Genomic DNA, 13765 nt, shown 5'->3' with positions numbered 1-13765 from the left:
GACATAGGCACTACATTCCCATTATATTGTTGTTTAGTTGTTTTAGTAGGGTCTAACTCTCCATGACTCCATTTGGAGTTTAATTGGCAAACATACTGGAATGGTTTGCCATTTCCTTTTCCTGCTCATTTTACAGTTGGGGAAACTGAGGTAAACAGGGGTAAATGACTTGCCTAGGTCCCACAGCTAGTGCCTGAGACCAAATTTGAACTCAGCTCTTCCTGACTTCAGATATCCTCTGAACTGCCATCTTTAAGTATTTGAAGAGTTGTCATATGGGAGTGGGATTATATTTGTTCTGTATGGCCCCTGAGGGCCCAACTAGAAGCAATCCGTGGAAGCTATAGGGCAATGATGGCAAACCCATGGCACGAGTGCCAAAGATAGCACACAGTACCCTCTCTGTAGGCACATGGTTACCCCCTCCCAAGTGTTACTAGAAAGGCAGAAGGATTTGGGTGGAGCTGCTCCTCTCCACCTCTCTACTGCACTTGATGACATTTTTTTCACATCACCTGCCCCTCCACCCAGCAGCCCAAAGGGAGTGCTTTCTCCTTCCCCTGTGTGGGGTAAGGGAGAGGCAGGGCACGCCCGGCATTCGGGGGGGCCGGGTGGGGAAGGGCATGGCACATAGCTTGTGGGGGGGCAGGTGTGGCAATCAGTCTGGGGGATGGGGTGGGGGTAAGGTCCAGCACTCCATCTCTAAAAGGTTTGCCATCACTGCTATAGTGAAACAAATTTAGGCTAGATTTCCCAGCAAATTCCTCTGCCTGGCCATCCAGATCCTGTACTCTAGCCATATTTCACTTGGCCAAACTTGCTTGCCACCATTCCCCAATGTGCCCCTTCCATTCTAGCCAGGTTAGTCTTCTCCACTGTCTGATGAATTCACATGGCTTAGTGGAAAGAACATTTGGTCTTGGAAGTGGATGACAATAGTTAGGGGTTGAGCTCTTTCTCTTATCAGCAGTAACCAATAGCAGAATGGACTGGTTTGGAACTTGGTAGAGTTTTTCAAGCAAAAGCTAGAAGACCCTTGCTGGGTGTTTTATCGAGGGAAAGTGTTCAGATATTAGTCAGAGTAGTTGCCCTCGGAGGTCCCCTTCTTCATTGAGATTTTGTGAGTCTTATGAGATGAAGAAGGGTATAGAATCTTAAGGATGGTACCCAGAGAGAAAGAAGCTATAAAGAATTTTTTTTCATATGATAATAAAAATCATGCCACAAAGCAAGACATCTCTAGAAACCATTCTCATAGAAAGTTTATGGCACATCCATCAATGCCATCTGTCATACAGTAATGAGACCAGTTCTTCCAGATCGCTGATTGGTTGGGTTTTTTTTTTCTTTCCGAGCCTGTGCTCAGCCTCAGACAGTTAGAGATTTGAACTGCAAGAGGAAAATTACTAGGTGCAAACAGCAGAGCCTTGGGCTCTGCTTCCAGGATGGCTAATAACTCATGCAATCTGAGTTTTGATAAGCTATTTAACCTATTCAACACAGGTGTTTTGAAAACAGAGATTCAACTAGTCTCCTTGCAGCCTCATGGTAATATTGCAAGAAACAAGTGTCTACTTGGAAAAAATACTGTGAGGGGGGAAATGCAATGCCTAAAAACAAGTATTTTACTTCCTTCCCCACTTGTGTCTCCTGGCTGATAAAAATAAAAGTTAACAGGCATTTATTTAATATTTTTAAGTTTTCAAAGCATTTTACAAATGTTATCTTATTTTATCCTAACAACTTTGGATAGCAAATGCTATCTATTTTAAGGATGAGGAAACTGAGGCAGAGAGAGGTCAAAGGGACTTGCCCAGGCTCCTAGAAGCAATAAGTGAGGCAGGATTTGAACTTGTTTTCTTGACCCCTCCTCCAATTCATTGTTCTACTACTGAGACACATACCTGCTTCCAAGAAAAAGATAATAACATTGATTTTACCCTGGAATTTCATCGTTTCATAGAAATAGCTAACCAGAAAGCATACCAGTTTGTGAAGTCTGTAGGACACCTGCAATAAATTATTTTATGGCAAAAATTCTCCCAGATGCAGGAACTCAGAGGACACCTAGACATTCCATTTTACAAATGGGAAAACCGAGGCCCAGAGAAATTAAATGATTTGCCTAAGCTTCCACAGGTACAAAGTGTTGGAGGCAAGACTTGAATCTAGATCCTCAGACTCAAATTCATTGTAAAGAGTGAATCAAATTCTCTTTGAGAATTTGAGACTCTTCACAGTCATTATATCTTCCACAACAATGCACAGCCTCCTTAAGTATGAAAGATAAACATAGAATGTGTTCTTTTTAAAAAGCAGTATTCTTTTTTCTTCCGGTCAAGATGGCAGCTTAGAAGCAGCAAAAGTTCACACCTCTGAAAACCCTTTCCTACTGATCACAAACTGAATGCTCCTAGGGGACTGAAATTCAAACTTAACAACAGGAAAGAGCCAGGGAACCCTCCTTCTGAACTCAAATCAAAAGGTATGCCCCCACAAAAACCAGAATCTTAGATCACTCGAGTCTAAGGGGAAGGCAGAAGGAAGGTCCCAGGACCCCCCCCCCCCAGAGCGCTGAGCCTACAGCAGCAGCAGCAGTGGGAACCTCAGGGCCTGCAAAGGTGCTGGTATGAAGGGGGTACCTTGAAAGCAACCTGAGCCAGTCTCAGGGCATCCAATACAGATGGCAGGGAAGCAGCCTGAGAGAGAGATGGGGGGGGCCTGTAGCCTCCTGGCTGGGTCCTTCCATAGGAGTCTCACCAGAGGTTTTTGCCTCAGGGCACATTCATACCAACCCAGCTGAACCTAATCCCATCAGGAGCCCTCCCCCCTTAGAGTGCAGGGCCCTCTGAAAGGACAGTAACCTCAGGGCCAGCAAAGGCACTGAGGTACCTTGCAGACAGTGCTGTGCCAGGCTCAGAGCATGGAAGTAAGGCAGTGGAGAAACAACTGGAGGGAACTGAGAAAAAGTAACACCCGAAACGCCAGCAGGCAAGGGAGGGCAGACCCTGGGCTTCCCTGGGAAGACAGGGCAGCTGAGGAGAACGGACAATTTGCCTGGGGCTAAAGCCTTGGACCATCAGAAAGATACACTAAGAGCCAGTCCTCCTCACTCAGATTTCTGACTGGAAAGGGGAAGAAAAATCATAGAGATGGCAAACATAGAGAAGTGCAAAAGCCTCCAAACTCTAAGAAAAACAAGAAGAAGGGGGTGACTTAGAAAGAGTCACAAAATGTAAAATCAATAATTTTGATTACATCAAATTAAAGTTTTTGTACAAACAAAACCAATGTAACTAAAACTAGAAGAGAAGCAACAAATTGGGGAATAATCTTCATAACAAAAACCTCTGACAAAGGTCTAATTACTCAAATTTATAAAGAGCTAAACCAGTTGTACAAAAAATCAAGCCATTCTCCAATTGAAAAATGGGCAAGGGACATGAATAGGCAGTTTTCAGCAAAAGAAATCAAAACTATTAATAAGCACATGAAAAAGTGTTCTAAATCTCTTATAATCAGAGAGACACAAATCAAAACAACTCTGAGGTATCACCTCACACCTAGCAGATTGACCAACATGACCAGCAAAGGAAAGTAATGAATGCTGGAGGGGATGTGGCAAAGTGGGGACACTAATTCATTGCTGGTGGAGTTATGAATTGATCCTACCATCCTGGAGGGCAATTTGGAACTATGCCCAAAGGGCGATAAAAGACTGTCTGCCCTTTGATCCAGCCATAGCTCTGCTGGGTTTGTACCCCAAAGAGATAATAAGGAAAAAGACTTGTACAAGAATATTCATAGCTGCGCTCTTGGTGGTGGCTAAAAATTGGAAAATGAGGGGATGCCCTTCAATTGGAGAATGCCTGAACAAATTGTGGTATATGTTGGTGATGGAATACTATTGTGCTAAAAGGAATAATAAAGTGAATGAATTCCATGGAGACTGGAACAACCTCCAGGAAATGATGCAGAGCAAAAGGAGCAGAACCAGGAAAACATTGTACGCAGAGACTGATACACTGTGGTACAATCGAATGTAATGGACTTCTCCCTTAGTGTCAATGCAATGTCCCTGAACAATCTGCAGGGATCTAGGAGAAAAAAACACTGTCCACAAGCAGAGGACAAACTGTGGGAGTAAAAACACCGAGGAAAAGCAATTGCTTGACTACAGGGGTTGAGGGGACATGTCTGAGGAGAGACTCTAAATGAACACTCTAATGCAAATACCCACAACATGGAAATGGGTTCGAATCAAGAACACATGTGATACCCAGTGGAATCACACATCGGCTATGGGATAGGTGGTGGGAAGGAGGGGGGAGGGGAGAAAAGAAAATGATCTTTGTCTCCAATGAATAATGTTCAGAAATGACCAAATAAAATAATGTTTAAAAAAAAAAAAGAACCATTACCTAGTATTGATTCTAAGACAGAAGGTAAGGACTAAAAATCAAATTAATCAATCAATCAATAAAATAATCAGACAAATGCTTAAAAAATCAGAGGGGGGAATTTAACTTTCTTTACAATTATTAATATAATTTTATAAATATTATTCTTACTCTTATTTTGAGAATTTATTACTAACATATAGTCAATACTTTATTATAAAAATGAATAATATGTAAATAGGTTTTGAGTGATAATATATGTATAACCCAGTGGAATTGCTTGTTAGGTCTGGGTGGCGGGAGGGAAAAGAGGAGGGAGTCAATAAGCACCTTGTAACCTTGGAAAAAAATTTTTAAATAAAATTTTACCAAAGCTTGAAAAAAAATAAAAATAAAAAGCAGTATTATAATAAAAATATGCTTTTAATTTTTACCTTTTGCACAAAAAAATTCTATTTATAACAAAAGAAGGCAGTCTGATATCATTGGGCAAAAAAATAATATTTTTTACTAAATGCCTGACCATAGGTAAGTGATGGTCCCTGAGTCCCATCTGGAAAGGGGGAATAATAATAAGTACAATACCTGCTTGTCAGGGCTATTATGAAGAAAGTGTTTAAAAAATTTAAAGCAGCATAGGAATATGAGTTATCTATGTTCCTGTCTTGGCTTAGACATAAATTAGACATAAATTCTTCTCTGTCCTCAATGGGGCAAACTGAGAAGGATCAACAACCACAGTTCATAGGTACTCTCATATGGGGGAAAGCATTTAATTTCATTCAGTCTGGTGTTTTTTTTCATCTTTAAAATTCATTGGGTTAATAATACTTGTACTGTGTAACACAGAGAATAGAGAAGTGACTTCAAAGCCAGGATGATGACCGTTCTAGTCCTCTGAAATGTAAATGGCTACAATGTGACTTTTCTGGGGTGTTTGATCCTCCATTAAAAAATGTGTGTGTGTCTTTCATGTTTCTTTTTTTCAGTTCATTCTCTAGAGTTGGACAGTCACAAGTTATTCTTCAAATAATAATTCTATTGCTGTATATAATGTTCTCTTGATTCTACTCACTTCCTTCTTCATTACTTCATGTAGATCTTTCCAAGCTTTTTTTTAAACTAACCTGTTCATAGTTTCTTATGGCGCAATAATATTCCTTCATAATATCATACCACAAGTTGTCTAGCCATTCCCCCATTGGGCAGACATTTCCTCTGTTTCCAGTTCTTTGCCACCACAAAGAGAGCTACTATAAATATCTTGGAACATATAGATTCTTTTCCTTTTCCTCTGATCTTGGGAAATAGATCCATTAATGTTATTGCTAGGTCTAAGAGTGTATGCACATTTTTATAACTCTTTGAGCTTAATTCCAAATTGCTCTCCAAATGATTAGACCAGTTTACAGTTTCAGCAACAGTGTATTGTGTCTCCATTTTCCCACATCCCCTCCAAAGTTTGTCATTTTGCCTATTTATCATTTTAGCCAATCTGATAGGTTTGAGATGATATCTCAGAGTTGTTTTGATTCACATTTCTCTAGTCAGTAGTGATTTAGAGCATTTTTTCATATACCTATATATGGCTTTGATTTCATTATCCAAAAACTGTTCATAACTTTTATCCACTTATCAGTTGGGGGATGGCTCTTATTCTTATAAATTTAATACAGTTCTCTACATATTTTAGTTGTTTTGATTTGTATTTCTCTAATCAGAGTGAGTTAGAACAATTTTTTCATTTACTTATATATGGCTTTGATTCATTCATCTCCAAACCATCTATTTATATCGTTTGTCCATCTGTTAAATGGGAGATGACTCTTATTCTTATAAACTTGACAAAGTTCTCTATATATTTTAGAGTTGAGAACTCTATCCCAGAAATAACCTCTAAAGATTTTCCCCCTATTTTCTACTTTCTTTCTAATCTTGGCTACATTAGTTTTATGTGTATAGAAACAACTTAGTGTATTAAAATGATCCATTTTACATTTCACAATACTCTTCTTGTTTACTCATAAATTCCTCTCCTATCCATAAGTCTGATAGGTAGTATGTTCCTTGTTATCCTAATTTGCTAATGATATCTCATTTTATGTCTACGATGGGACTTTTTTGCACAGCACTTTAACCACTCAATGCTCTAGAGGTAACTCTCTAAGGCTGTAAGTGCAAATTTAAGACTGTCTATCTCCAACAGCAGAAGCATACCCTGTGGAGGGCTTAGAGCTTGGTCAGACATTGAAGAGGCCAGTCACTCAGTGCATCTTGGGTCATTCCCAGTCTTCTTGACTTTTGCCCTGCCATTTTTCTTCAATGATTCTGGAAGAAAGAATGAGGTTGACAACGTGGCCCAACTTTATCTCACTTAAATCCAATTCACTCACAAGTCAAGATATCACTGTGTGACATCCCTGGTCCTCTTTGAAAAAAAAGGACAAACCATAGCAACCACAATAACAACATCCCTAACTTCCTCAGAGAGTGGTGGTGATTTACACAAATATTTAGAAAATTTTTAAATTTAAATTTAAAATTAAAATGCTTTTTTAATTTTAAATTTTAATTTAAAAAATTGATAATGTTATTGATGAGGTTTGGCTCCTTTGTCAATTGTCATGGAAGGACTCAAGGAAAACAGTAGGATAATTGTATATAATATACCCCTTACAATGGATGTTTGGATCATAAATCTAGAGCAGGGAGGGACTCTAAAAGAGTCGTTTTATAGATAAAGAAACTGAAATGTAAAAATCCCTTAAAAACATTATACTCCTATTTACCCTACCCCTCCAAGAAAAAAACAAACTAGTAAATCAGGGCCCCAATAGCATTTTTGCTTATATTTCCTAATGTCTCTATGTTAATAAATGAAATCTTATTGTTTTTGTTGTTATTGTTCTCCTTAAGAAGCCTCAGAAAAAAACTTAGGGATTTGTTTTTCATATTGGCCTTTTATGTAGCCTTCACTGACTCACCTCAGTGCTCAAGGACCTATTATGATTTCCAGCTAACAGCTGCTTCCACTATATGGTCATTTGATCAAATACAAATTCCTTTGCCTGACCATCAAGATCCCATGTGATCTGGCCATACCTTACTTTTCCCAGCTTGCTTACCACTATTTCCCAACATGTACCCTCCATTCTAGCCAGGTAAGGCTTCTGCACTGTCTAGTGTAGGAATATAGTTTAGTGAAAAGAACACTGGTATTAGAATTTGGTGCCAATAATTAGGTTCTGAGCTCTTTCACTTACTAGTTACTTATTTCCACTTCTTTTGTCCTTAGATTATTCATTAGTTAAATAATGGAATGGCTCAAAAACGATCTTCTATAATCACTAAATCAAAGAATGTCAGCCTTGGAAGGGACCTTAGTGACCATCTGGTCTTACCTATTGCTGAAAAAAAGGGCTCTTCTACAATAAAATTAGCAAGTGGTCTTTCAGTCTTTGGTCAAAGACCTCCAAAGAGGGAGAACCCACTGCTTATCGAGGTTGACCTTTTTATTTTTTGGAAAAGTAGTTGTTATTAAGTTTTTCCTCATGTGAAGTCTGAATCTGTCTCTTTTTTTCATTTTTTACTCCTTGTTCTACCATAAGACATCAAATAAAACAAGTTGATTCCTTCTTCCACCTGACAGCTCTTCAGAAACTCGAAAACATATAACATTTCCACTCGCTGCCTCCTAAATTTTCACTTCTCCAGGCTAACATTTCTAGTTCCCTCAGATGATCTTCAGAGAACAAGCTCAAGGTTTATCCCAATTGTTCTTCTCTAGCTACTCTCCAACTTAGCCAATATCCTTTTTAAAACATGTTTCCAAAATGGACAATGATGCTCTAGATGTGATCTGATCAAGGCCAAGTGTAGCAGCATTGTTCCTTCTTTACTTCTGAGTGTCATGAGGACTAGCTCCTCTGGTATGAGGGTTTGCTGAACCCTTTTCAAAGCTATTCATCTTCTTCTGGTGACTATCTGCCATCCAACCCTCACCTCATCCAACTCCAAGAAGCTGAGGCATACACAGTGGTCACGTGTCAGTGAAACTGTCTTAGCACAGGGATACCTAGGTTGAGGGTAACAACCAGGTCTCAAACTCATTGGTGAGTTAAGGAGATATCTGCTCCAAACATGCAAAAACTTCTCCAGTGGAATGGATAGATTAGAACAATTTGTTCCAGTTCTCATGAAGGCAGCTGAAGCAAGTGCTACAGAGTGCTCAGAGCTTGGTCAGACATTGAAGATGTCAAGGATATCCATTGAATCCCCAGAGGTTCTGACTTTTTTCTTCCTGCTAGAAGAGAGTGAGGCTGACAGCTTTATGCAACTCTGGCTCAATTAAGTCCAATTCATGCTTGAGTTAAGATATCACCTGTGATGTCATTGGTCCTCTTTGAAACAAAGGACAAACTACAATGCAGCCCAAGATCACACTAGCTTTTTAGGCTGCCAAATCATTCTACTGATTCATTTTGATCTCCCTCACCAAAATCTCCCCGATCTGTTAAAGACAAACTGTTGTTTCACCATGCCTCCCATTTTGTACCTAGGAACTTAATTTCAGGTCTAAAAATGTGCATTTATTATCTACCTACTCATTAAGCTTCATCTTATTCCTCACACTAGAATATCATCTCTTCATCTCCCATTTTTTCCATAAAATATTTCCTAGCTACTACTCCTGATTCTGACCTTTTTCTTTTATTTCATTCATAGATGGTACCATACATTTTAATATGTAATTCTTTTCTTTGGTTTTATGTATGTTGGTTTTGCTTTCCTGGTTAGACTGTAAATCCCATAAAAATGGAACCCTGTTTTTAGCTTCTTTTAGATCCTGTCCTATAACTAGCATTGTCTTCAGCAGAGCTCAGGGGTGGCTTGGGTAGGAGAAGGGAGAGGAAAGTTCCATTTGGAATTGGTTTTACCCAGGGATTCCCATATACACATAAAATAGGAGTCTGATAGCTGTTTCAAGTACATGTAGGTATATCTAGAGATTACATTTGTTCCAATTTGCCTGTGTGTGAAAAACTAGTGAGACTGAATAGAAAAGGTTAAAAAAGACAAATTTAGGCTTGTTGTTCAATTGTTTTCAGTTGTGTCTGATTCTAATGACCCCATTTGGGGTTTTCTTGCAAAGATACTGGAGAAGTTAGTCATTTCCTTCTCCAGGACATTTAGGCTTAGTATAGGAAAACCCATGACAATTGGAGCTCTCTCAAAATGTAATGGACTGCATTACAAGGTAATGGTCACTCCCTCACTTTAGGGCTATAAGCAAAGCACATATATGAAGTAGCCTGAGGAAGTGAAAAAGCAGAATTAGAAAACTTTCATTTCTTTCAAAATAATCACCCAAACTAAATGACATAAGTCATGCCCAACTGACATTTATATTTTATGGAAGAGAAGCAAACAAACAATTGGGTTATGATTTCAGTCTTTCCTGAATCAATTTTAATTGCCCTATAGGATTTATTTAGGGAAATCTCAAAGATCACTGAGGCTTAGGGCACGAGTCATCTTTTGAGATTTCGCCATTTGTCACAGGGTTACGTCTGTTAGTGCATCATTTTCCCTTGTCTGAACGTGAGCACATCTGGCTGCTTCTCTCAAGCAAATAAAAGAATAATTAGCTCATCTTTTGAAATGACCTTTACCCTTTCAGATAGTATGATAAATATCTCAGGTACAGTGGGGGAAAATAAACAACCCTGGACTACAAGCATGGTATGACTTGTGCAGGTCACTTCCCCTAATTGTGCCTTAGTTTTTTAATCTGTAAAATAAGTTCTTTCACTAAAGGGTGAAATAGGTAAAGATTTGACTTCAGAATTACAGAATAGGGATTCAAATCCTACCTCTGACACTACATGTTGGATTTTGGTTGGGGAAATTATTTACCTACTGTTGGTCTTAGTTCCCTCATCAGTAAAATGATAGAGCTCAACTAGATGGCCTCTAAGGTCCCTTTTAGCTCTAAATCTATGACTTTATTTGTATATATTTATTGAGCATCTATTCTGTACCACTATTTTTAAATGAAGGGTTTGGCGGAGGTGATTTTTAAGGTTTGTCCCTTTCTCTTCCCTGACCTCCACTCCCAATCTTAGGATTCTGAGCCTATGATTTTTTTCATTATTAATAAATAATAAATTATAATAAATATTCTTATTCAAGAGAAACAAATTCTCACATTAGCTATGTCCAAAAATTTGTCTCATTCTTTCCCCTACCCTTTCCAAAGAAGGCAGGTAATATGATACAGATTGTATGCATATAAGCATATATCTATTTCCCTGTTCATCATGCAATGAAATTCTTTGTTCAGTGTGCTTATGTGGGAATGACATGGACCCTGAGTTTGACCCAAATGACCTCTAAACTAGAGGACCATAGATTTAGGACTAGAAGGGACCAGAGAGGTCATTTTATACAGGGGGGGAATTTAGGACTAGAACAGAGACCAAAGCAGGTAAGTGATTTTTCCAGGATCACCTAGTTTGCAAGTGATAGAGCCAGGATTTGAACTTAGATCATTGGGTTCTAAATTTAATGCCCTTAGCACAAGGGCAAGGCTCATGGTTCCCCAAGAAACTTTATGGTCTTATAGATGGACACAGAGCAGCTGCTAATATGCAATGGTGAAGAGAGTTTCCATATTAGTAAATTATCTTAATTGATAAAATACTCATATACACAGTATGTTTGTACATATATGTTGATAAATGTGAAGATATATACACCAAATATATCTCCTGTGGACAGAATGTCTTTAACATATGTGTGTTATAAAATTATAAATTGTCTTTCATATATATTTTGTGGTTAGAATAAGATCTCATTTATGATACACATTGAAATTATCATATATGTTGATGTTTGTTAAGGTCACAATCAAAAACAAAAAGAATGATAGCTCTTGATCAGGCATATAATTAATCTAATGAAGGCTGGGAAAATAGATTGCCTGGAGATATGCTGATTTGATCAATAGAGCTTTTAGCTAAAAATAGAGAGGAAAAATAAGCTCCTCACATATAATTTATCAGCAGATACTAGAGAGAGAAGCCCTGGGAAAAACACATTTAAAAGAATAGTGGTAGAGAGGGAATTTATCTGTCTTAAAAAGGATAAGGGAGAATGAAAATGATTTTTTTCAAATTTTGTTTTATTTTACTTTTAACATTTTTTAATTGTGCACTTAACAATCATCAGAAAACATTATGATGTTATCAAATATCACAGACTCTTGAGAGTTCAAGATCCTTTTAGGGGGCCCACAAAGTCAAAAGTATTTTCATAATAATACCAACATTTCTTGTTAATTAAAACACTCCTCCCCTTTCTAACTACATATCTGTGTGATTCTTAGACTTATAGATTCTTAACATATAGGAAGACAGAATGCAGAAGCAGATAAGAGAATCCAGCTGTCTCCCAGGAAGTCAGACATTAAAGAGAGATGCAAAAATATATAAAACAATACCATTCTCACTAAATTTTGTTTCAGGAAATGTCATTTTTAAAAATTAAATATATTTATTAAATATATGTAATGAGCTTATTATTTCAAATGACAAATATTTAAATTTTTATCAATTTTAATTTGTAACAATAAATATGCATAGATATAACAAACATAAAAAAAAGGATTGGGGTGGGGAATCTTTAATAATTTTAAGGGTGTAAAGAGGTCTTGAGATGAAAATTTTTGATGGAACAAACATAAATAAATATTGAGAAAAATAATGAGAAAGAAGATTATATAAGAAACTGGAATTATATTACATAACTTCTTTGAAGAGATTCCTCTACTATATTTATGGTTGTACATACAGTATTTAACAAGGTTGCAACAAAATCACTGTGTCTCTTATGCTATTTTCTCTTCTTCTGTGGATCAGAATTATATAGACCTTTGACATTTTTTGGTGCTTTTTTTTCCATATTTCATTTGATCTTCACAACAACCTTCTAAGATGGGTGCTATTATTATCCTCATTAGATTAGATAGATAGATAGATAGATAGATAGATAGATAGATAGATAGATAGATAGATAGATATCCAAGGAAAATGAATCTCAGAGAATTTTTGTAATAAGTTGAGGGCTACATCGCTATCCAAGTATCTGAGATAGTATTTCATCCCAGATTTTCCTAAATCCAAATCCAGCATTCTACCTATCACCCCAAGTTGTTTCTCTAGAAAGAAAAATCAAGTGAGCTAAAGATTTGAATGCAAAAAGGTAAATATAACCCTATGGTTATCCCTGAGCTCTTGAAGAAATGTAACAATGGATACCCCAGGACCTCAAGAATATTTAAGGGGGCTATTTACTGAAGATCAGTGTGAGTTGAGTAGCCCCTGAGAGGGTTTTTTGCTTAAAATGAATAGATTAGAGAAAAGGGATGCAAAGGAGTAGAAAGGTTATGTCTTCCCATATCTCTTATTCAAAGCAAAGATGATTCTTCATAAATATCAAGAAGATATTTACCTATGTGGAAATCCACAAATAAGAGAAGCACAATATGGTAGAAAGCTTTGGGTGAATATAAAAGGAAGAAAAAAAATTGTGGTAATATTACACTATAGATTGTCCTTCCAGTTGGTAGAAATAGTGTCTTCCAGATTCAAATACCAAGCCATGGAAGTAGAGTACAATTATGATGAAATACTTCAATGATCTGGACATCTGCTAAAGGTATCTCTTTGGGTCTGTGTCTATCTCTGTCTGTCTCTGTCTCTCACTGCTAATAATTTTTTGACAAGACAATTATTGATAATTTTGCCTTTCAGGAGGTATAGGAAACAATGAGAAGAGCTTTACTGGACTTATTCTAAGGAAGAACAAGTTGTTGAAATAGAAATAACAGAAGCCTTGGGAGGAAATGATTATGCCTTCCAAGAGATTATGATAAAGAGAGGAGTGCCCCCACATTGTTCAATGCATATACAAGATTTTAGAAGGATGCATTTTAAAAAAACTGATTTAAAATATAGGGAGGATCACATGGTTTAATTCTCCAAATACTTTTTTCTGTCCTTTGTATATTGAAATGAACATATATATTGGTGTTTGTTAAAGTCACAATAAAAAAAAAAACAAATAAAACAAAACAAAAAGAGTAATATCTGTTTACCAGGGATTTAGTTCATTTAATGAGAACTGGGGAAATACGCTTAATAAAATCTAATGGATCTAATAGAATGAACCTAAATGTAATTTATTTGGGACAGATATGGTCTCATCAATAGATTGTATATCTGCATTACAAGGGCCAGCCTGCCTACTCACATATAAGTCAAAAGTGCAGGAGGCAGGGCAGCTAGGTGGCTCAGTTGGATAGA

This window comes from Monodelphis domestica, chromosome 1 (assembly GCF_027887165.1).
Source record: "Monodelphis domestica isolate mMonDom1 chromosome 1, mMonDom1.pri, whole genome shotgun sequence".
NCBI lineage: Eukaryota > Metazoa > Chordata > Mammalia > Didelphimorphia > Didelphidae > Monodelphis > Monodelphis domestica.
Note: the sequence above shows the minus strand (reverse complement) of the source record.